This window comes from Micropterus salmoides, unplaced genomic scaffold (genome assembly GCF_014851395.1).
Source record: "Micropterus salmoides isolate LMB-PRFRI ecotype aquatic unplaced genomic scaffold, ASM1485139v1 Ms_hic_scaffold_11, whole genome shotgun sequence".
NCBI lineage: Eukaryota > Metazoa > Chordata > Actinopteri > Centrarchiformes > Centrarchidae > Micropterus > Micropterus salmoides.
Window position 1 is genome coordinate 7,332,757 of NW_024040152.1, and position 23,398 is coordinate 7,356,154.

General features: G+C 39.4%; 1 long non-coding RNA gene across 1 annotated transcript; it reads right to left on the reverse strand.

Moving 5' to 3' along the window:
* Positions 1-2,903: 2,903 nt before the first annotated feature.
* Positions 2,904-7,197, reverse strand: LOC119896846. Its single transcript, XR_005443290.1, has 3 exons — positions 7,119-7,197; positions 3,290-3,482; positions 2,904-3,188 (listed from the first exon to the last, which is right to left on the reverse strand). It is a non-coding gene; the product is annotated as an uncharacterized LOC119896846 (long non-coding RNA).
* Positions 7,198-23,398: the final 16,201 nt, after the last annotated feature.

The window sequence follows — 23,398 nt, forward strand, 5'->3', positions numbered from 1 at the left end:
TTCTGTTAGACACTATATGCTTCTATGCATTCAAAGCCAATTACTATTATTACTACTAGCTCTTTAAAGTTAAAGTTAGGCTTTGTATCAATATCAATGTTCCTGCTTAACTTTCTTAAATGTATAAAATTTGGCTTCAGTGCATTTAAAATTTTTCCCAGGCCTTAAAATTAACTGTAGACTATCAATGCCAAACTGGTAGCCGAGTTTGAAAACAAAAACTCTTTATTAAAAATTACAGATTTTTTCCCCGTATGCGTTATGTATGAAAAGACCCAAAATGAACAATGTAAGTGGACTACTTGATTACTTTAAGCAAAGTATTAAAACAGCATCTGTATAGGAATGATTTTGCCCCGAGCTGTTTGATCCATATAAGTTGCTGATCACTGTAACCATGATCAAGCGCTTTCCAATGTATGAAGCACTTTGACATTAAACTGTTTTTTGGTCCTTTGATTCAAACTTTAACTGCAGCCTTGATACACAGTAAATTTGATTTAATCTATCCATGTTGTTCTTATGGTAGCATTGACCTTCTCACCACCTTGACAGGCGACAGTCTCTGCTTCGGTCACAAGCAGGAGGAGGTGGTAAGATCCTGGAGAGCATTATTGAGTTTTCAGTGACATGAATTATGATAAATTATCGGTCAATAATTTAACACGTGTGTCAGATAGAGTATATTTACAGGACCACCTGGAGTTGCCTGAATAGAGGATACACTATAGGGAGTAAATAAATAATACAGCTTTTTTACCAAGCGCTCTAATACCATTAAATATTCAGCTATTTGGATGATCAAATTTGCTGCTAAATTACAGCTTCCCTGTTGATAGGACTGGGAGGAGAGGTGGCCAACGGGTGCTGCAGTGGGAACTTAGCCAGAGTGGGAAACAACACAGTCATACACACACTCACAGACACACACACATGCTATAAGACACCCATATGCCTGTCTGTGTGAGCTAGAGTTACACACAGAGAAGCACACAAATACAATCTGTATATACACAATCACACAAGTGCAGACACAAAAATACATAAGCACACACAGCCCCAGGTGGCACATGCTGGCATACGCTGCCTTACCTGATGATGCTGTATGCATCAATGAGCGCATCCAAAATAATCCAGTGTTTACCCGAAGAGGGCTGGTTGGAGTTCAGATTCTGTCTGAATATTTCACATAGAAATAGAGGATTATTTGAGAAATAATATATGTATAAATACATTCCAAGCCATCATGTGTTTCTCTATTATAAAATATAATACAGTGCTGTGACAAGCTTCATTTTCCCCAGGCTCTGCCCTTTGACAGACTGGTGGAGTTATTAGTATTAACCACTGTTAGAATCATCAGCAAAAAAAAAAAAATTGGCATCCCTAACCATGATATGAGAATTGGTAAGCAAAATGAGAAATGAAGCAATTAGAGAGGTTCACATACATTATTTAGCGCTCATTAGCTTCCTGTGACACTGTAGGCGCCACACCAATGAAAAGTGTTGGCCAGGCTCAGGCAATTAGTAAAATTAGTGGCACAGGATTTGGCGTTGATTCAGGCCACATGGCCCAGAAGATACCAGACTGGTGTCAGTCGTGTAATTTATAACTTTGCACATGAAATAATAGGATTGAAAAATCACTGGGGGTACCAGTGTGTCAACCTGTATTACCCAGGCGACAAGGGTTGTCCCTTGGACAGAGTGAACAGCAGCAGCCTCCTCTGATTTTTAGTGAAGTGCACGGTGCAGTCGGCCATTTTGTGTCTCTCTGAGAAAAATAGAGGACAGAGGTCCAAGCGGATGGTAATTAGCAGTCTGGGTTGTGTTTGTTTTCATTTTGCGCATGTTTGTGCTGATAAAGTTTGACTTGCCAAAAATCCCAGTCCCGTGTTGGATTCCGCTCAAGCTGTTCCCCAGCATCCTTCAGGAACGATGGGAAATCTTGTACACTGCCACTGGTCACAGCACAAACAGACGGTGGTAATCAGTGATTAGTGGACATGTTACAGTATACAGAGATAAGCCCACACCCCAACCCTTCAATCTGAATCAATAGCACCACATGAAATACATAAAATGTACATGTGGGGTGGCAGATATTTTGTTAACCAGCAAAATAAGCACTAAGGGTTTGTAGCAATCTATTTAGTAACTTAAATTATGTATGTATTAACTTCAAAAGGAGTAAAAATAAATACATTGCTTTTGGTCAGAACACAGACTAAAGAGGCTAAAGAAACACAAAGCCATTTTGTTAAAACAGGCAATTTAACAACACAGTTTTGATCCCTTTAGGTTTTGAGCTTAAGGTCTGCGGCCAGCTTCAAATGACTGTAGGTCCACATCCAACACCGGAGCGTAGCTAAATAACATTTTGCAGCCTATTTATCATTACAGGGGAAAAAAGGAAGGCAGAGAACAAGCAAACCAAATAAACAGGTGTTGTGTGCTTTAGAAAAAGCTAATGCTAACGTGTTCTGGAATAGAGAGGCATAATTATACTGTGCTGGATTATGGAAAACATTGTGCATGTTAATTACACCAGGTATGCTCATTGATTTTCTGTTATAATACTTAAATGTGTCATTAATAATTCATTTTCCTGCCAGCCCATTCCATTTTTCATGCACCTGTGTTGTTGATGTGAATGACGCTGTGTCATTGCTGATGATGGCTATGTAGTTCATCATGGAAAGTAATTTCTGCAGTGACACCCACTTATTTGTCTTTAAGGAGCCACTGACAATGTCCATATTGTAAGAAATGACTCTCCACTCAGACTGCATGAGAGCCATCTCTTTTTTTCTCTTTGAAAATCTATGAACTTTCTGAAAAGGCTTTTATTAGTGCATTTGCTATGCAGCTAAAACTTAAATAGGGTAGTTGTCGCAAATGAGTGCAAGGACTTTATTTGGTCAAACTTACAATCACAGTCAATAAAACTGTCAAATTATCTTTTTCCAGTTCTTGTAGCTCTCTCAGGCCAAAAGACATTAATGAACCGTTCAATTCCCCTGAGCTGCTGCTTCAACAACTTGGCCTGTGGACCTGACTTCTCTGCTTGCTGATTTTCTCCTCCAAGATCAGCATTTGATGAAGACTAATTCCCTTGTTCTCTTCTTTTAAGAGCACACATCCTTCTCCTGTCATCTTAAAGGACCGCATCCCTGAGGGGGGGATCTGTCAAACAATAGTAGAGAGACAAGCACGACAAGTAAACAAACCCAGAAACAACAACAGCGGCCACGGGCGCAATCAAGTTTGTCCTTGAATTTCCACACCTGTGAGCGCTGAACGTAGCAGGGCCATTTGTGAATTGGAGAGAACGCGACATGTTTGTCCAGCATCAACTCGGCAGCGTGTTTATCCCCTCGTTTTTCCAGCATTGTTTGTCTTTTCTTTGTGGCACTGAAATGCTCAAATTGCATTTCTCAGATGTTGGTTCCCCGGAGGTGTGCGCTTGTCGGCAGATGTCTGCGGGAAAAGCGAAAAAGGAAGGGGAGAGGATGAGGGACTGGAAGAAAGATAAAGAAAACAGGAAGAAAGAGAAGAGAGCGTGCAAGCAAGAGAGATCTCCCACTCATTCTCCAATGTAGCTCTGAATTTATGCTGAAATGCTTCATCTGCCATATATGCTCTTTAGCAATGTAAATGCATGTTGATGATCTTAGATCTTGCAACAATATGGCACATGTGTCTTATACCGCAGAAAGTTTTTCACAATTAGTTGTTTGGCATAAGATGACAAACTATTCACAGCTCCTGTGAGCAACGTCCAAGTTATGGAAGTTTACCACAAACATGCATTTTATTTATTTACTTTTCCCTGAGGTACAACACTCTGACAAGCAAACTCCTGCTAAAAAGCATGAAATACAGAGCTGTTTCCCTGCAATAATAATTCAATTTTGCTTATTTTATTTGTTCATTTATTTATATTACTTCTTTTTCAATCAAGGAACTAACCTTGAGATGAGCATAACTGCTAATAAGTGCTATACAGTACATTTGAATCCCCCCCCTCTGCTTTGAAAGAGGCTTCCTCTCCAGGCACTGAATAGCGTATAATAGATATTGAACTGTAAATTTGAATTGAAAGCTCGGGTCATTGTGCCTCATTGACTTTCGACCACAAAAACCAAATGATGTCTTAGTTGAGAGAAATATATCAAAGGATATCAACAATTACGAGTCATAAACACGCCTGGAGACGTGCCTGGCGGGTGTATAGCAGCGGGAATTAGCATGTTGAGCTGATAAATATGCATGTAAAGACGCTCCCAGGGGAATAACACGCATGTGATTGATAGCTTTGGAATTGAAGGATGTGTAAATTCCTTTTATTCTAGGGGTTGTGCTGTTGTACCACCGAAATACATAGCACTTGTTAAAAGTTTTACCAACTTTATAATCCTTAATGCCACATCTGTTTGCTGTCTTTATAGCGCCTGTAAAACGTCATTAAATTATTACCACCAGCTGGCCTCATTGCACAATAACCTCACTTATCTGTTATTCTCTGGGAATACTTTTGATTTATAGACCCTCTTAGAATAAATGATATTTTATACATATGTATATATAAATAAACAAGGGGAAATGTGTTCTCTTAAATAATTCATGAGTTGTACTTTGAATAAGTTACTTAGTAGAAGTTTTTTTTTTTCCAGCAAGTATGAAAGAGGTTTTTTGTGGCAGATACAGAAGACGTTTGATTCCTGTTTAGACGGCAGAGCAGGTTTGTCTACTGAGAGGAATCCTTCTAAAATATTTTATTGGATTAAGTGTAAAGAATTTAATTTTTAAAAATTAAATATTGCACAAACATCTTCACAATAATTGGGTTTCTATAAACAGGATTTTTATAAACATGGTTTGCACATTTAAAAATTCTGTCTTGTTGTCATTTTCATTATCACCATTATTAATTAATTTAGTGTAATAAAAAAAATTAATTGAACAGCTGACAGTTGTTGAAACTAAATGTAAATAAAACCTCTAATAAATGCTGGATGTTTTAAAAAATAATATCACATACAGTAGTCAGTTTTCAACACTGCTTCAAATCCAACACCTCATCACTCAACTCTAAAGAATTCCAGCACCCCCTAATGTCAATATGAAGCTATTGAAATTAAATGGAAAAAATGGACAAATTGACATTATTTCAGCACACAAGTACTCTAAGAAAAGTGGGAAAATCTAAAGTGATATCCAAACACACAAATACAGCTCAGGTAGAGGAGTGATCTCTGTGGCTATACTGGTGCTTATAAATAGCACTCGCCCTGGAGTAGCAATAAAAGCTGTTTGCGTAGCTGCTATATGTTTAGTATGTAATGATATATTATTGCTCTAGGTAGTGGGAGCATGTCCTATGTGCTCGGTCCTCTTGGGTATAATTGCTTCAGAAGAGATAAACTGGAGGGAGAGAGAGCAGGAGAGAGAGGTGAAAAGAAAGGGAAGCAAGACAAGATATTAAAGATTAATAAGGTGTGTGTGTGTGTGTGTGTGTGTGTGTGTGTGTGTGTGTGTAAAGCTGTAAGAGTGATTCTTTTCATTTAGCTATAGTCTTTTATTTCCCATTGTGCTTGTTTTTTTTGCTCACTTTGAAATTCAGACTATTTGGAGAGACCCTCTAAGGCCTTATTGGTGCTGCTGTGTAATGCAGAACATGCAGAATTTCCAAGCTATTTTAAACCACGTTATAGCTGTCAATCATGAGAGCCACAACACTGGACGCAATGGTGGGAATTAAAATGTATTTTTTTTGTGATCATGTTTAATAAATGAGACTATTAATTAATACATTTCCATGACAAGAGAAATTCAATATTTTACAGTTTTTAGTTTTTATTTGCATTTTGACGAAACAGAAAGCATTACCTTTAGAAAGAATGCACAAAATGCTTTCAAGGGACAAACCTGTAACTGTTCCACTGATAACTAATAGTTGAGTTTGCACCTACTTGTGTCTAACAAAAGTTGTCTTGGCTTAGGGGCACATTTTATGATCCATAATTACAGTAAAATAAATGTATTTAGTGATGTAAAACTTGTCTCTCAGATGCAGTAAATGAGCTACAGTGTTGTTGTTTTTTCATAACAGATTTACTGTAAGTCTAGTTTTTAAAGTACATGTACACAAATATGTCCTTTTTCAATGCAAGAAAAGGAAGTGTGAATGTGTATTATGGTAGCGTACTGCTTTAAATTCCAATTAAAAAAGTAAAGCATGTGCACACATACAGTATATTCATGTACATACACACACACACACACACACACACACACACACACACACACAAACGGCGAGAGTATCAGTGTGAAGCTCAGAATAAAGGAGCCTGTGAATTTGGCCAGGTTTCCGTGTCAGAAGCAGCCTGTATGTACGTTTGCGTTCGCAGGCTTTAGAAGGCTCTTTTTTCACACCCTGCTGTTTTCCCCTGATAATTTAATGTCCATATTCTTCTCTTCAGGCATTAAAACCCTCTGAAGTTCATTCTCTGCCTTTGTACTCTATGAGGCTGCACAGTGGGTTTGGGAAACACACACCACACTCAGTAGGTCCTCTGTTGTATTGCCTACCGAGTGCCCAACCAATTACCAAGTTCAAACACGCAGTTATCACTGTGTTTTTGCTGCTATCCTCTGATTTGGCCAGTGTTTGTACCAGACTTTTTTTCTCTCTTTTCAAGTTGAGCTTCTAATAGAGATGGATGCTGATCATGGCATGTTACTTATTCTCACAGATGACGAGGCAAAAATTCTAACTTAAAACTCCTACTTGTAGAATATTGACTACATTCTATCTATCAGTCTATCATTCTCACATTTATGTTGACAGCATAGTTTCATGTCAATAAAACTGGTCCAGTTTGGTTGCTTTCTGTGTGTTTACTGTCTTTAGTTTTAAGTGGTGTACATACAGGACTGATTAACCTACTAACACAGGAGGAGCATTAACCAAAACAGTTTTAAAACGTTACTCAGAGTTACTCAAAGTTAGTCACTCTTGAAGATATTTTCTGTGTGCTCTGACCAACCAGTGTGTCACCCTGATTGAAATGATATAATGGACAACAAGTCCTCCAGGAATAGCACCCCTACCGGTGGCGTTTGTCCATGCCTCCCAAAATGGCAATTTCTCAAAGGAGGTGAACCCCAGCTGCAAGCAGATCGGCCGTGGGTTCATCAATTTTACCCCCATTCACGTTAGCGGAGCGCTAAACCGGTTAGCCTGCTCAGCCGGCAAAAGTCAATACAGTGGATGCTGTAGCGCTACTGCCGACTAGTGTTTGGGGGTGTAATTGCAGGTTGATGGACACACGGATGCACAAGTATAAATGCCTGGCTACCCTACGCAGGAGTATAAATCATGCTTTAGGTTTAGGCACACACCCTGTGAAGGTTAGGGTAAGGGTTAGAGCTATGGGGGGCTGTCAACGCTTTTAAGACTAACATAGTTAGCTAGCTAATGCTAATGCTAATGCTACAAAACTAACGTAGCTAACACTACTTAATTTTATTAAAAAAACAAATCAATCTTGTTTCACATGGGAACTTGTTCATGGGAACCTGTTCTCCCAAGTGAAAGGTGGCTAGGTTGCTGACCTTCCACCCACAGCTGAATGTAAATGTAGTAAACTTGAATGTATTAAAGGGGCTATATGTAGTTTTTTTTTTAATGAAGAGAATCCCTTGTTTATTGCCTGTATGTGAAGGGATTGTAACCTCAGACAGAGTATGCCTAATCCTAAATATAGACTCCGGGTCGGATTTTCCGGGAATCCATTGGCTGTGACTGCATGCATGGTCCGGAGCCTCTTGCCTTCTGACCCTGTACCATACACACAGCAACAACACCACAGCTAACGAGATGGAGTCAGCCTAAACCAAAAAAACTACCAGCTCCCAACCCAACACAGACTCCAACACATAATCCACGTGAGGATAAAAACCAACAATAAAGTGTCATGTGCTGGAGCCCTTCAGGCTAAATGAGAATCAAATCGACTTTGGGTGAAAACAAGGTCAACATCAGAAAGGCTCAAGTCACAGGAAAGAGCTCTGCTTTGTTTTGAAACCCACAAAACTGACTCAGAGTTGGCTTTCCTCCTTTCATTCCTTGGACAGGTAACTAACATTATTGCAAATCATGTGAAATATATTGTGATTTTGTGTTTTAGTTGGCTCAAGATAAGGTTAAGCATTTGCTAGCGTTATCCTGTGCAAAACACTATAGGCTTTCACATTACTTTACCAAGTGTACGATCCATATTACTATCCTGTGTACCACCAGGATTATGTCAAAGTGTCAATTTTAGCCTACAAGAAATGATGTAACGGTACAAAGCAAATGTGGAGTTTGTTTTTACTAGCCTATAGTGATGCAGGCAGGGGCAGCCAGCTCTCGTTAGCACACATCTACCATTGTTTGCTTCGTACACAGCTTCTTCACCGTCTCAGTTGCTGTAACTTACGTGACCCAAATAATAGACAATAATGCAACATAACAGCGCAGGACAACACCACAGTGGAAGATCCATCCACTACAGTAACGTTACTTAGTATGGTCTAACTGTTATAAATTGTGGCAACAATCTCATTTGCAATATTCAGTCCAGCTCACTAACCATTTCATTATCATCCAATACAGTTGGCTGTGCTGTCATTGCTGAGCCTCTGGTGAAAAAAACAGAAAGAGTTTATGAAAAGGGGTAGGGGAGCTAACGCTGATGTATCACATTCACTAAATCATCTAACTGATCTACTGCGCATGTATTGAACAAGTCAGCCAAGCTGACTCCAGAAAGTAGTATAAACTAATGTAGTCCACGTCCGTGGAGTGAACAGCTATCCGTGTACGTGTCAGCTTTGAAGTATATTCGAGGCATAAGACACCTGAAATGGCAATGGTAAAATATTTATTTTTGTATAAGGAATTTTTAAACAATATTCATTTAATATTTGTAAAATATTTCCCATTAAAATGCTGGCATGGCCAGATAATGCTTTGGAGTCTAAAAGCAGAGAGATGCTAAAGGTGCGATCACACTGATACCATGAGGCAAAATGTACTCCATGTGCTGTGGGGAAACACAGGCAGGACAGGAAATAGTGTGGGTAGGTTAATAAGCATAAACTGTAGAAGCTAGCATGGCTAGCAGGCTAACAGCTTCATTCCACAAGTTGTAAATTATACTCCCTTTTATCAAGCACTTAAATGACATTAACCTGTATTACTGTCCTTGCACTCACTGCAACCAGCATCACTGGAGCCTGCATTATGCTGTACAATTAGATAAAGTATATAAAATAAATAAGTGCCTCCTGAGGTCAGTCCCACCCTGACTCTCAAATTGGCTGGTCAATTGAGAGCCTCAAACAAAGACCAGACATCTCACCCCGTTCCTCACAGAAATTGATGGGGAGCCAAGTCTGGTCTGACTGCATTTAAATGTGTAGGCTATATATTTGAAGTGGGCTATGCAACACAGAAGCAAACAAGGAAAACAGAAAACTATTTTGGAGTATGCACTGGCTGTGTGACCACGTAAAATGATTGCAGGTGGGTTTTTTTGAGAGAACCATCTCCTGGATATGTGTAGTTATGAACAATTCTCTTACTTTCAACGGAAGACACATCATAGTGGCATTATATACATAATCAATGTCACACAGAAGTAATAAGGAATTTAGGAATAAGGAAATTAAGTAAAGCTCAGGTTAACAACATTCTCTGTGTAGAAAGCTTAAGTTCAACATGAATGCAGAACCCCAGATCGTCCACTCCCTTGTCCCCCATCAACTTGTTCCTTTGCTCCACGACACAAGCCTCCTTTGAGTACAGCAGGTTTTTTATTCTTCTTCCTCTGTGTGGTAAAAACGTTAATTTTGTTAGAGAAGGGTGGCTCATGATTTCCCCAGAGAGGCCCACATGGCCTGTAGAGATCTACCTGTCAGCACACCTGGGCTCCTCAGCACAACCCAGTCTTTCTTGCTGACTCTACCGCCTCTGTTTACAGAGACGAGACATGAAAAATGCAACAGAGGTTGTCGTCATCCAGTGTCAAGGGGTCCAGGGAAATCACCTGAGCTAAGACAATCTAGCACCAGCATCTATTCTGGAACAATATTAGTAAAAACTGGTTTCCTCTTCCAGTGAATGATATGTCTCAGGAACAAAATTTTTGTTTTTTTTCTCCGCAGAAAGCACAAAAGATGGATTACAGGAGAATCAGGCAGCACTGAATAGACCATTAATTTGATAAAGCTGAGTTTGAATGCTTATAAAACTAAGTTGACAGCCCCAGGGACTGTGACAGCTTCTTCAATTAACAATTGATGCTTATATAAGAACATCCGTCTGTAAGTTATTCATAATTCCTTATGCCAGTTGTTGTCATAAATCCATATGTATGCAAGTTAATAGATTTCCGCCACTGTATGACAAGATTTTCCTTCTCCATCTGACCCTGCCATATGCCATAAGATGTCTCTTTTGTCCATATTCACTGTCTAATTATTTCCAGCCTGTTTTGTTTTGAGAATACACCTGTGAAGAAAAAAAACTGTACACAAACTATTAATTGTGTTTATGTTTATACTTGAAGGCTTACCTAGTCCTTTATAGGTTTATAATAATTAATACAAATATATTTTATGAAGCTTGGGTTTATGAAACCATTTTAATATCTGTTGTATGTTGAAAGGTTTACATTTTTTTTAGCCAACAACTGAGATTTATACTGTCTATTAATTCCAAGATAACAAAATTCGGTCCTCAAACATTTTAATCGCTGTAATTTAAAGGACTGGCCTTTAATTTTATTGTGACCACTTAAATCTGATGTATGTTGACACACATGATTCACACACATGATTCAGAAGATATACCTTTTCATTACATGTCTGTGAAGATTCTCAGTAATACAGGTAATAGTAATCCAAGGAGGGTTAAATCAAGGTCAGCTGGACCTGGACTATATGGTGTAAAGAGGAGTGAAGGCAGCCATATAAACCAAAGTAGAGAGTACATCTCTCAGCAGGTCAGGGTCTGCGACACCACTTATCCCCCTCAAACAAGGCTGTGCTTTCATCCCTTCCTAGGACATTGAACAAACACTCACATCTGGCCTCAAGTGGCAATGCCAACAATGGTCGTTCACATTTGGCGTGACTCTAATGACCACGGTGACTGTCGTTACAACAGCCAGGAGCACTAACAACCAAGTGGTATCCATCACCTTGATAACGACCCCGCAGAGGTTGAATACCTGGGATTCCCTGACAGTCAGTTCAAACTGATAAAGCCTAGATTAGAGGCAAAACACTTCAAGTACCTTCAGCCAAATACAGTCGTCCCTGATTTAACACTCTTTTTTAAAATTATTATTATTGTATGCGTTTCCGAAAAAGCTGACTGCAATCCTCTCTGCCTATAAGTAGACTTTAACTAATCTGTAGAGGTCAAGTTTCCAGGTGACTGAGTGGAGCATGACAGAACATGTTAATGTTAAAACAGGAAATGGAGTAAGAAACTATTTCACCTTTTAAAAATCAGCTTGTATCTAACCAGAACTCACTTTTCTTGAAATGAGTGCAATATTAGCATGCAAAAGTCACCATAATCAATTCAAATCAGTTAATTAGATTTTTGTTTGCAACATGGACAACACAGGATTTTTTCCAAAATGGACTTCAGAAAACATTTATAACTTTGATGTAGTTTTGTGTCAGTCTGTATTAAAATACTAATGATTCCATGAATTTCAGAGTGACAGCAGTTCCCAACATTGTGTTGTATTTTTTAGCGGTGAGGTAACGCCTTATGATTAGATTTAGATTGCAGATATTACCTTTAATCAGTGTTTTTTACCAGATGCACGAGTTAAAACGTGAATATCAGCATTCTGGGGAGCAACTAAAATTCTGGAAATGTAACTACAGTATTTTGGAGATATAGATTTTTAACATTTGGATATACAGTGTTCCCACCACCATGAAGAGACAAACAAGCTGTGCTAAGTGAAACACAGGCATTAACATGATTTGTGTTTGCAAGTTCATATGATGACAGAAGGGTGGACGCTTTTGATGCCCCCCATCCTTCACTACACCCACCCAGCCGCATATTAACTACATCTCATGCCACTAACAGCGTATTGATTTCTCACCCCCCATCCCCCACCTCTCTTCTCTATTCTTAGGGACATCATGTCACAACATGAGCATTTTACTATTTAGTGTGAAAGAAAAAGGAATTTGACACAGTCACCTCACACATTACTAAAGCATTGAGTTCACTAATTGCAGGTTGAAAAGTGGCGTAGCACTTTATTAACTTGAGAAATGTGATATGTGGTGAAAGGTGTGAATATTGAAACAAAAGGAAAGAAAGAAACAAGTAGTCAAATGTGCTGCTTTGTCGCCATATCACTGAACTGTAATATAATAAAATCAGCTTCAGGTGTTCAGGTCTTATGAAAGCAAATGTTAAAATCGTTAAGGGACTTTTGACCTATTTCCAATCCATTAACCTATAAAAGTAAAGCAAAATTTAGAAGTAACAATTAGGCTTTTATGTAACAAAGGTGGTTTTTCAGGAAAGCTTGGGCACACACACACCATATTAAGTCCCAAGACCTCTGGGGGAAATAACATACATCAATGCAATGTGTTGGATTTTAACATTTCTGACTTTGGCACCCCTATTGTAAGTGTCAAAAAAGTGCTATGGCAGATAGCAATGCATGCCGTTACGCCAGGAATCCACTGACTCTAGTTACAGCACATTACGGCTGCTGCCACGGTTTTGATACGTCCATAACGATAAGTCCATAAGTCCACTGCAAGCGTCTCAGAAGCTTTTCAGCAGTAGAGCGTGCAGCCTGCCCCACATTATTTACTTGCTATTAATTTGTCCTTTTTGTGCTTCTACTACCTTCTTTACAGCTCTGTGTGACCCTGTTTTGTTCCATCAAATTAAGGCTGCATTTCCCACAAAGAGTTTTTCAGAATCAGAGCATTTTACCCAACTGATTTTACTGACATGTTTAGATTTTGTTGATTTGGTAATCAGTGTTTGCATTTTGTGCTTCTACTATGCTACTATGATTAAGGAGCCTACGTACTTAAATGATTGGTTTTTGTGGCTGCGATTAGCGGTGACAACCGTGGGGCAGCCATAACGCGCTGTAGCCGGAGTCAGTGGATTTTAGCCATTAACATCAGAGGCTGTGTTTTGTCCCGGTCCATGTTTACTAGGAAGCTGCTGAGCCCGGTTTCATTGCCCGCATCACACTGCTCCAGTTCTGGTGCTCATTGCCAGCCCCACTCCCCATCCTGGGTCTGAAAGCCTCCTCATCTGGGCGTTCCAAAACTCCTGCACACAGTCCGGCCAGAGTTAGCTTATTTGACTGCTAACTGAGCTAAATAGAAAGTAATCTTGGAAACATATTACAAGAAAGTAAATTCTGTGTTGCATCAATACTGATACTTTCGTCCCAGTGACAAGGCGCAGCTCCTAAATGAAGTTTGAGCGGGTTTTCTGTGACTAATCACTAATGAAAGTTGCTTGACTCTTCTCATTAACTAATGGTTTTTTGACTATTATGGGTCAGCCCTTCAAATTTCACCAAAATTGACTGAGTCAGTTGGCAACATTAAAAAGTAGAAGACTACCAACTCACTAATATTAGCCTAATTGTAAACTGCATGTGTGCCCTGTGAGAATGTAAAGCTTAAAGGGCCTTTCAGACACACCACGACACTGGCACCGCTCTGCTATGAAACCTATTATTTTCATGGCTTGTGCTGTGCTAGGGGGTTTGTTGCTGCATTGACCAATGCACAGGTTAAGCACTTGGAGTGCTCGCGCGCACACTGTGGTCAAAGTTTAACCTAGTTGAACACAGCAGATTTCCCCAAAACCCAGCGCCCAGTGCATCGCAAATCGCTTCCTATTTGAAAGGGCCTTAACAGAGACTATACTTATTCCAAAAATATGCATATAGTGGCTTTAAACAATATGATGTACATTGATGACATGCCTTGTGTAGATAGTATTTCACTCTGCATTCGCTGTGAAATGGTCACATGATCCAAACACAGCAGAGCCTTGTTGGATTCAGTGTTAGTGTTATATGATCTATGTTGTAAATTACTCTCGTCAGATCTAATGAAATGCTGTCTTTAGTGGATACAGACCTTCCAGCAGTATGATCAGCTTGTTAGCCATGTCTGTTATGATATTATCCCATGTCAGCTTCACTCAACAAACAGTCACATCATTGCTTGTATGAGGACTCAGTAGTAGTGACAGACTGAGGTCACGGAAGGGTCAGATGTTTAGAATAAAGTCATTTCAATGTGACTTAAAATTAAAAGGTACTGTACATATTAGGAAATAATTTTAGCCTCTGCAAATTTTCAACTGACTGAAATATTTCATAATTACATCCCTCTTCAAATTATTTAGTTTGGAAGTTGCCTGGCAGTGAACCAACAAACAGGTTTTATTGCACCACAAACAGAAGCTTTTTTTCTCTCCGAAAGAAGCAGCATCACCAACTTTCCAAACCGGGTGTAAAAACTAGAGCGTGACAGCTGCATTTAAATATGAAATAGCTGCAGATTTGGTTTCAGACACCTTGTACTGTGTGCAAACAAAGCCACGGTTTCCACCAGAGAAAAGAGAATGCATTTAAAGCACCTCTTTGTCGTTGTTCAGAACTGTGTTCCCTTTGTTTCCATTTGTCTCTTTTTTTAGGGGTAAAGAATGGGATGAAATATTTTTAAACAGTAATTACCTGGCTGGGATCCGACATGCAGGGATTAATGGGTGACTGCGGAGCACCAGGTTCGGCAGTGTGTTGGAAGGTAAGGGGTGTGTGGGTGTGTGTGATGGAGTGGCGGTGGTGGCAGTGAAGGGGGGATGCCGAACACAGAGAACCAAAGACTGGCAGAATTCTGCTGCAAGTGTCTTTTCTTTATCCAAGCTCAAGTCACTGCTTCACGCCAAGTCCGTCACAAATGAACAAGACAGATTTAGCCCTCTCGCCTCATCCCACTCCTTCCAAATCCATTTGCTAAACGTCTGTTTTCATGCCTCCTGAAACAATATTTTTACATGTTTAGGGTTATTTTTACCTTCTTCGCTCTGGCCCACTCTCTCGCACAAGTCGAATTTTTACCGAGGAGTTAGGCAAATCTGCAATCGTGCTTTGTTCAGAACCCTGTTTTGAATGTAATTGACAATCACAAGCAATTTCCGATCAGTTCATATCACCACAAATCACTTGAAACTGCCTGCTCGGCCAAGCTTACATTGCCGAAGTTGAAGAATGCTGCAGTGCACTTTGTGCTCAGAACTCAATTAAGCATGTCCTTGGAGTACAATATCTCTGGATTCTTTAAGTCGTTTGGATAGTGCAGAGAGACGGTGAGGTGCTCTTACAGATGGCGTGCGACTCAGACTGTAATTAAACAGATCAGTGTCTAATACACATTCTGATATTCAGCAGCAGTGCAGCCAAATCTCTATGGGAAGAACTTCCCGAGGTTCTCAGGTGCATCTCAAGGTCGCTGGAGTCACTGCTGATTCTATAGTTTATTACTCTGAGCAGCCATGGCTACGTAATTTATATTTGTTCTCTTCTGTCGCTACAGCAGTGAATTGGGCAGACATAGCATTTGTTACTGTTTTACTTTGGCTTTGTGGCTTCTCTGTTGGGAAACTGTAGAGCATTTGGGATATACTAAATAATAAACTCAAATGCAGCAAACAAAGGAAATTTTCCTTACAGTGTCAACTCTATTCTATCATCCTGTCAGCAATGTGTTTTGACTTCACTTTAAATGCAAAATTTCATTTGTTAAATACAATAAACTTGTGAGAATTTGTTTTGTTGATTGCAGAGCCATTTTCCCCCAAATAAATTCTGATACAAAAACAGGACCTATCTGAAATGATGCTTACAATTTAGAGACTGGTTGGTGAATGTTGGTGGGGAGATTTTCACAGTGCGTCTATTTTGGTATTTTTTCATTTATTTCAACCTTTTCTTACAAAGTTTGTGGTAGGCCTATACTAACAGTCATCTTGCTTGCACAACCTCAACTCAAAAAATATAGGGGCCAATGATATGTCTTGCTTTGCATTGACATCACACTTTCTTTTGAAAAGCGGACAGACTTCTTCCTTCTCTGAGTGAATGGCTCTTTTAAGGCCTTGATGAGATGAGTAAGAGCCAACTGCCATGACTGTGTGTCATAATGTGAATAATCTGTATATAATAAGCCCTCAAACACACTCCTTTTTAATGTAATATCAATGCGAACAACAAAGAAGAGGGCACGGAGACCATTATGAAACCAAGTTGATAAAGTAAACATTACTGTCTAGCTGCAAGATGTCTATGAAGATTCTCAGTCATCCAGGTCATAGTTATCCAACGAAGGTTAAAATCAAGGGCAACTGGACTTGGTTGAAGATACTGGAAGACGTTTCGTCCCTCATCCAAAGGACTTCTTCAGTTCTGACTGACTGGCAGGCAAACTCAGCTATTTAACCTCAGTGGGGTCGTTGGCCAGGATCGTCGCTACCGCTGGTTCGTTAGTGTTCCTGGTTGCCGTGACGACAGTCGTTACAGTCATTAGGACTACCTGTGGCCAAGACTGATACCAACAATGGTTGTTCAGTCTTGTCCACAGGTAGTCCTAACGACTGTAACTGAAAAATAAATATATTATAAACTCTTACAAATAAATAATAAATTAGTAGTAATAGCTAATGCTTTTTATCCAAATCGACTTACAATTGGTATATACTATATATGTCAGAAGTCACATGTCTCCGGAGCAACTAGGGGTGTCTTGCTCATATCATATTTTAGACTGTGCAATGGTTTTAACATTACATTGCCTCTACCAATGCTATACTTTGCCTAAGAATATATTTTATTTTGTGTGTTTACCAGAGTATGCACATGTGTACTGACTGGACACACACACAAAAACAATATACAAAACAATAATTTTCAATAAATATGAAAAGAGTAATTAAAGTCAAAATTAGTTGTTGTTCTTTCTGTGGACAAAGCAGTGGTTGTCCTGTGTGAGTTTGGTAGCTTTTATGTTGTTATATTACAGTAATCCATGAACAGTCTTGGGCAGTTTATGAGCGATCAGTGTGTTTGCATTGGCATCAACTTGATTATTCTTGGGGGTTGCGACTTGAAAAAGTTGAGAACCACTCCTCTAGTTTACCACAGTTCTATGAAGTTGTCACAGCAGATAGACAGGGACATATGAAATTATTATTTTGATTTATGAATACACACAAAATTTTGGAGCAGAAAAGTGCAATGGTGCTAATTAATGAATTAGAGTCATTTTACTACAACAAATACAACATGTGTGTGTGAAACTTTTACATGTAAGTGAATATTAAGTAAGATCTCCAACATTTAAGTTTGTAGAACAGCTCCTTTACAGAGAACTCAGCTGAATTGATCCTAATACACAGACTGACATTGTGTTTTTTTATTAATCACGTAACTTAAAAAGCTTTATTTGTGTTGTTTGTTGAAGGTGAAACAGACCAAGGGGCTTGATATAGGGCAAACGAAAACTGACAAAAGCTTTCTCCAGATGAAATGCATATGAAGCACACCAAAGCATGATGCACTTCAAAAGTCAAGGTTACAACTTAATGTCTTTTTCATCTGTAATTCCAAGCTGATGAATCAAAGCTATTAATAATTTTACAGTTACTTTAAATCTTTATTTTCTTGGCAGAATTTGAAAAGACAAAACAAAGCTGCTGAACAGAGGGAAATCAAAGCACATATGGTTAGACTGTGAAACTGACTTGCCTGTCATTTGAACAGAGCCCAGGAGGAGTTTCAAGGTTGCTGAATGCTTCATGAACTCTCCAAAATGTAACAGTTGCTGTTGCTGAAATTCTGAAAATACATTTGATGAAGGAAATGTCATATGACATTTTAGTTTGTCTATAGCTTAAACTTCAGCTGATTTTCCTTTAGAGTTTTACTTTACAAAAGCAATATGTTTTGTGTATAACCATCAGTGGCAAAAAAAAAAAGAAGCAGGTTTTAGTAAATCAAAGTAGTTTAGTTCATTTTTTTTCATCACAGAAGCAGGATAAATATTCTGGATTTATATCAGGTGATAAAGCAGCAAGTCTCATAACATGCTCCAATAATCTACCTGCTCTAATTACAACAGCAATCATAAAATGTCACAATGAAAAGCAATATAAACAAAGCATATCATTCAAGACAACAATACTGCTCTGATTAATATAGCAGTGATGATGTTTGAAGTCATTTCTATATTAAATGTAGATACCCCAGAGTAAAAAAAAATAATGTCAAAACTTGTACATTGAATTTTAGAAGTGATTTTACTCTATGTGTTAATTTATACAATTTAGCCTGAAATAAGACACATTGTTAATGACAACAGACAAAAAGTGCTTAATTAGGACAATGGAAAAGATAGTGTCTGACACAAAAGAGGAGACAGATATTTTTGCGAGCAGATAGGCTGTTATCTGACAGGCTGGATGATAAGATCACAGTGAAGCCTTAAGAAATTATATGTTTTAGGTAGGGTGAATCAAGATCACCATTAATGTGATCGGTGCCATATGCCAGTATGAATCTAATAGACTGATAATCTCGCGTCTCACTGCTGGCGGAACCAATCTGTGTGCGATAAGGAGCTCACATTTGGGGCTGCTCAGCTGCATCATCACATCGGACTCAAACGTGAAAATATCTCCCATTAGGATCTGAAAACAACAAGGAGAAGCAAGCAAACCGAAGAGAACACAGGAGATGTACAGATACACTGCGGGGAGTGATAACATCTACGTCTGCTTTGAGCCGTGAAGTCACCTTACTCACGTCCAACTGTCAACACAATGTTTTTTCAACTTGAATCTAAAAAATAAATCTTAAAAATGTCATGTTTTGTATGAATGCAATTATGAGGATATTTGAACATCTTTAACGAAACATAAATTAAATGTATAGATTTAGTAAACAATCATGTGTTCTCGATTCTTTATACCTTCAGGTTCACTTTCACATTTGATATGTTTACATTGCTGACCCTTATTTGACATTTTCTTTGATATGATTGAACAGAGCAGTTTCCCCCTTCCCTTTCTCCTTCTCCATTATGGAAAAATTATTAACATCTGCTAAACAGACATCAGGAGAAGTCATGCATGCCTTAATGGCCCCTTGTTTAGTCATTTATGGGTAAGCATGTCATTATTTCAGGATTTATGATCAACCAGATAGAGAATGTATTCTCCCTGAATTTCACCTAGCAATTATTTATTTTGATTTTTATGGCAACAAAGTTTCCTATCCTCCCTCACTATCCAATTAATGCTGATGATCGAGCATGTCTGAGTGCTTTAGCTTTTGTTTTTATCTGCATTTATGTCCTTTGTTGGAATGTAACATTTTGTGATGAGCCTGTCTTGGATAAAGCTGTATATCAATAAGTTTGGAGTAAAATGTACAGTATATCCAAGGACAGCCAAATAATTTAAACTAAGCCTCTGAATAATAGACCATCAAACCTGGTTTCTCTGTGTTGAGTTCACCCAAATCACTAAAAGGCATTGTCTCACTTACTCATAGACTAATGTAGCTATGCAGATGGTTTGTTTCAGTGCAGAGATTTTTCAATATCTGAATCCCAAACCTTCAATCAAAACTGTTTACAGTGAGCTTTGTGGATAATCCAGAGGATCATAATGATTTTCAATGCTTTGACCACCACAAAAGAAAATCCGTTCACCTTCATTGTATTTTTATGGAGGCACATTTTTATCTACATTAATGCCACCAGGGCTAAGTAACAACATATGGTTCTTAGTGATCTAAGTGAACTAACCCTTTGAAGCTACCTTCAACAAGTGAGGCTCCAATAGAGAGGAATATTTAATCTCACTTAAATGTTATCCTGTACATTTAGCCTACTAGCCCAAATGAACTTCAGCCTGGCTGACTCCTGCTTTTTCCTGTCGGTGGCCTGACCGACATCAGCTCCTGGTCCCCTGTCAGCTGCTCTGCTCCTCATTTCTGGGTTCTGTCTTTGCCGCTGGCTGCCAAGGAGTTTCCACCTCGGCTGCCGGCCTCTAGTGAGCTTCCCCTTCACCACCGGCCACCATAGGGATTCTGCCTTCATTGTTGGCCACCAGAGGAGTTTGCCTTAGATGCCAGCCTCCAAGCTGGACTAGTTTTTTTTTTGGTTGTATTGCTTGCCTGTTTTTGACCCTTGTTTCCCTCACCTTACTGTAAGCCTGTACCCCTTTTGTTTGACAATTAAAGCCACTTAACTGAACCTGTTTTGCCTTGGTGTTCTGCATTTACCTGTTCCTCACTTTGCAGGCACTGTTACAACCCAGCTCGTTAGGGTAGGGCAGTAACAAGGTATTTGGGATTGGAATGAAGGTGGTAAAGGACAACTGAATTTAGGTTAAAGTCAAATGTTTAATTAAGTGATTTGTGTCAAGAAAACACAACAAAAGGAGGCTATATAGGTACTGACAAAAAACAGAAACAAAAAGGAGGGATTGTCCAAAGACAGCTCTCTACTCAAAAAACACTGAACAAAAGGAGGTCAGTACCTATATGCTTTACAAGAATGCAAAGTAACCAAACAGACAATGCTCAAACCTAAAGAGTGCCACTCACACTACGTGATTTACAAGGGTTCTAACTGACGGAAGCCGCTTAGGCAGGCAACCGACAGAAACAGGTAAATTCCACACTCAAGAAATTCACTATTCACAAGGGGTACACAACCAACAACAAGGCGAACTGATCACTGGCTCACAGTCACCTCGAACTGCAGCAACACAAACTATTTGTAGGCCAGCTTGTGTTGATTGGCGAGTCCTGGTTGGCAGGTTCAGTCGGATCTTTGGCCACACCAATCAGACGCCAGCAAACAGCAACCAGGAAGTGGGTGGTTCCAGGTCCAGAGGAACCAATCCTCAACAGGGACTCAGCTGGGATTTGCATACCGTTCAGAGAACTCCAGAACACAACTACTACTCTAAGGCAGCCAGCGGCGGCCGTAACAGCACTAACTTTCCAAGTTGCCAAGTAAATCTTTAAAAATGACTAAATATACAGCATGAAGACAGGCCCAGTAGGAGATGACATGAGCAAGTAAAAGTTATGCAGCACAGGTTATTGATATGTACCTTTCCCTTGACACACACATGCATGCACACACGTACACCCACTCACACTTACACACTGGCACACATCCTGCAGTCACAGCATCTTGCACAAACCTTTCCTGACATTCTGTCCCTCTGCCTTGGAGCAGCCCTGAGGAGGCTGCCTCAGATCAAGGTCATCAGATCACTCAGTGCCTAAAGCTGCAGCTAGAACAGTCAATGAAGTTGTAAAGGCCCAAACAGCCCTTACATCTACAGACGACAGGTTTCGCTCCAAAATGAGAATTGACATAAAGTGCAACTGCTGATTCAAAATGATTGATAGGATAAAAGCTAAAACAAATGACTCCTCTGAAGTTGCTAAACACAAACATTTTCGATTCCAAAAAAAATTTCAGATGAATTCCTCAAATCATGTTTGGCAAGTTGAGGAGCACAGCCCGGGCCTCCCTCTGACTTGAACCAGAATGAGGATGCACAGAGGGTGTGTGGGGGGTATCATCGCAAAAGCCACCATCTGGTGTAAGCACGTGGTGTTGCTCACCATGACCAATTGTATCATTAGATTATTGAATAATTAGTGGAGGGATCATGTCTACCCAGAGAACATGCCTTTTAAGTGTATTAGCGTGTGTGACTGAGGTCTTGATCATAAAGAGCTACATAATATGTGCAGAAATATGTTTGGGGAGAAAAGTGGAAAATCTGAGCAAAGTTTGAGACAAACAAGACTTCGAAAACTCAAAATGACAAACAACTTGAGTAGGTGTCAGGCTTTTTAAATCTAGTTTTTACACTATTTAATTTTGTAGTAAAACCCTTAATATGAGAATCTAAATCCCAGTTTCCCTCTGTAGTAACCCTATCTGCCTATGAGTTTCCCCGCTGAGCTGAGGGAGGACTTTAAATGAGTCTTACGTCGCTCTGGGCAGTGAGGAATCTTTTATTAATGAAGGTTGCACTTTGTCTCAGGTGAAAACATCTTTAAAATGTCAAGGGACTGCCTTTGAAACACTGCACTAAGTGGGTTTTCACCCACTTTGGATCATACATTTACTGTTTAACTGAAGGAATCTGTGGTCTAAGAACTTTCTTTGTGGCCAGGTGGGACAGCAGTGTCAAAATAAAGATATATATGAATTCCCAGACTCTTATAAAGAAAATAAGATTGCCGTGAGGAGGCGGGTTTCAGATTTAAGTCTGAGTCAGCCGCAATTCTCAGATGGAAAAGTGATCCCAAAATGAGAAATCTCCCATTTGAATTACAATAACAAAACTGATGTTAGCATGAAAATAAAGTACATTATGGTCTACTATTGAAGCCACACGTCATCTTGAGACAACTGTCTCGCATAACGTGACTTTTTAGAACACCTGGCCAAAAAGTAAAAATAGCAAAAGTTTTTGACTTTAACAACAAATGTCTGTAAAAAACAACATGCCCTTGAAGAATCTGAAGACCTGCAAGAACAGGTTGGACAATAAGCTTCCATAATTCAAGCAGCAGTGGTAACAAGTGAAAATACAATGCAAAACCTTCCACATCTCTCTCTTCTGCTTGCATCACTTCGCTAAGCCCCTTCAGCCAAACCCACAAGTTCCAACGGCAGCAGAAGGAATCAATTGTCCTTTGAAACCTCCATATAATTTTTGTGAACTTTTGGAGGGTTTTTGTTGCACATGGCATTTCCTCAGAGCTCTGACTACTGTGTCGATTATCTTGAAGCTCTTGATTAACTCAAGGTACTTCCACCTGTTTTCTTCACGCTGCTTGGCCATGTGCACGCCACGCCCTGACTGATTGGTTTGTTTATTTGCATGTGACCAATCACGTGTGATGACTGGCAGGGATCATAACATTAGGTAAAAAGCAGGTGACAGTTCTACAGTTCTGAGTGTCTATGGCTGCTCCATGTCATTTTGGTTAAACCATTTCATTTTTTCATTGTTAACACTGTCCAGCTGATTGTCAGGACTGGAATTCTCCCAATGCTCCCAATGATTAGGGGCATGCGCAAAATTCATCAGGCATCACAAGGTCATGTCACATTTTATTAACGGTAGGTCAGTGTCTCAGAATGCCGCCTTCCACCCGAAGAGTCATATACAATCATAACACCAGAGACTTTTTAAGACGTGAAGACGTTTAGAT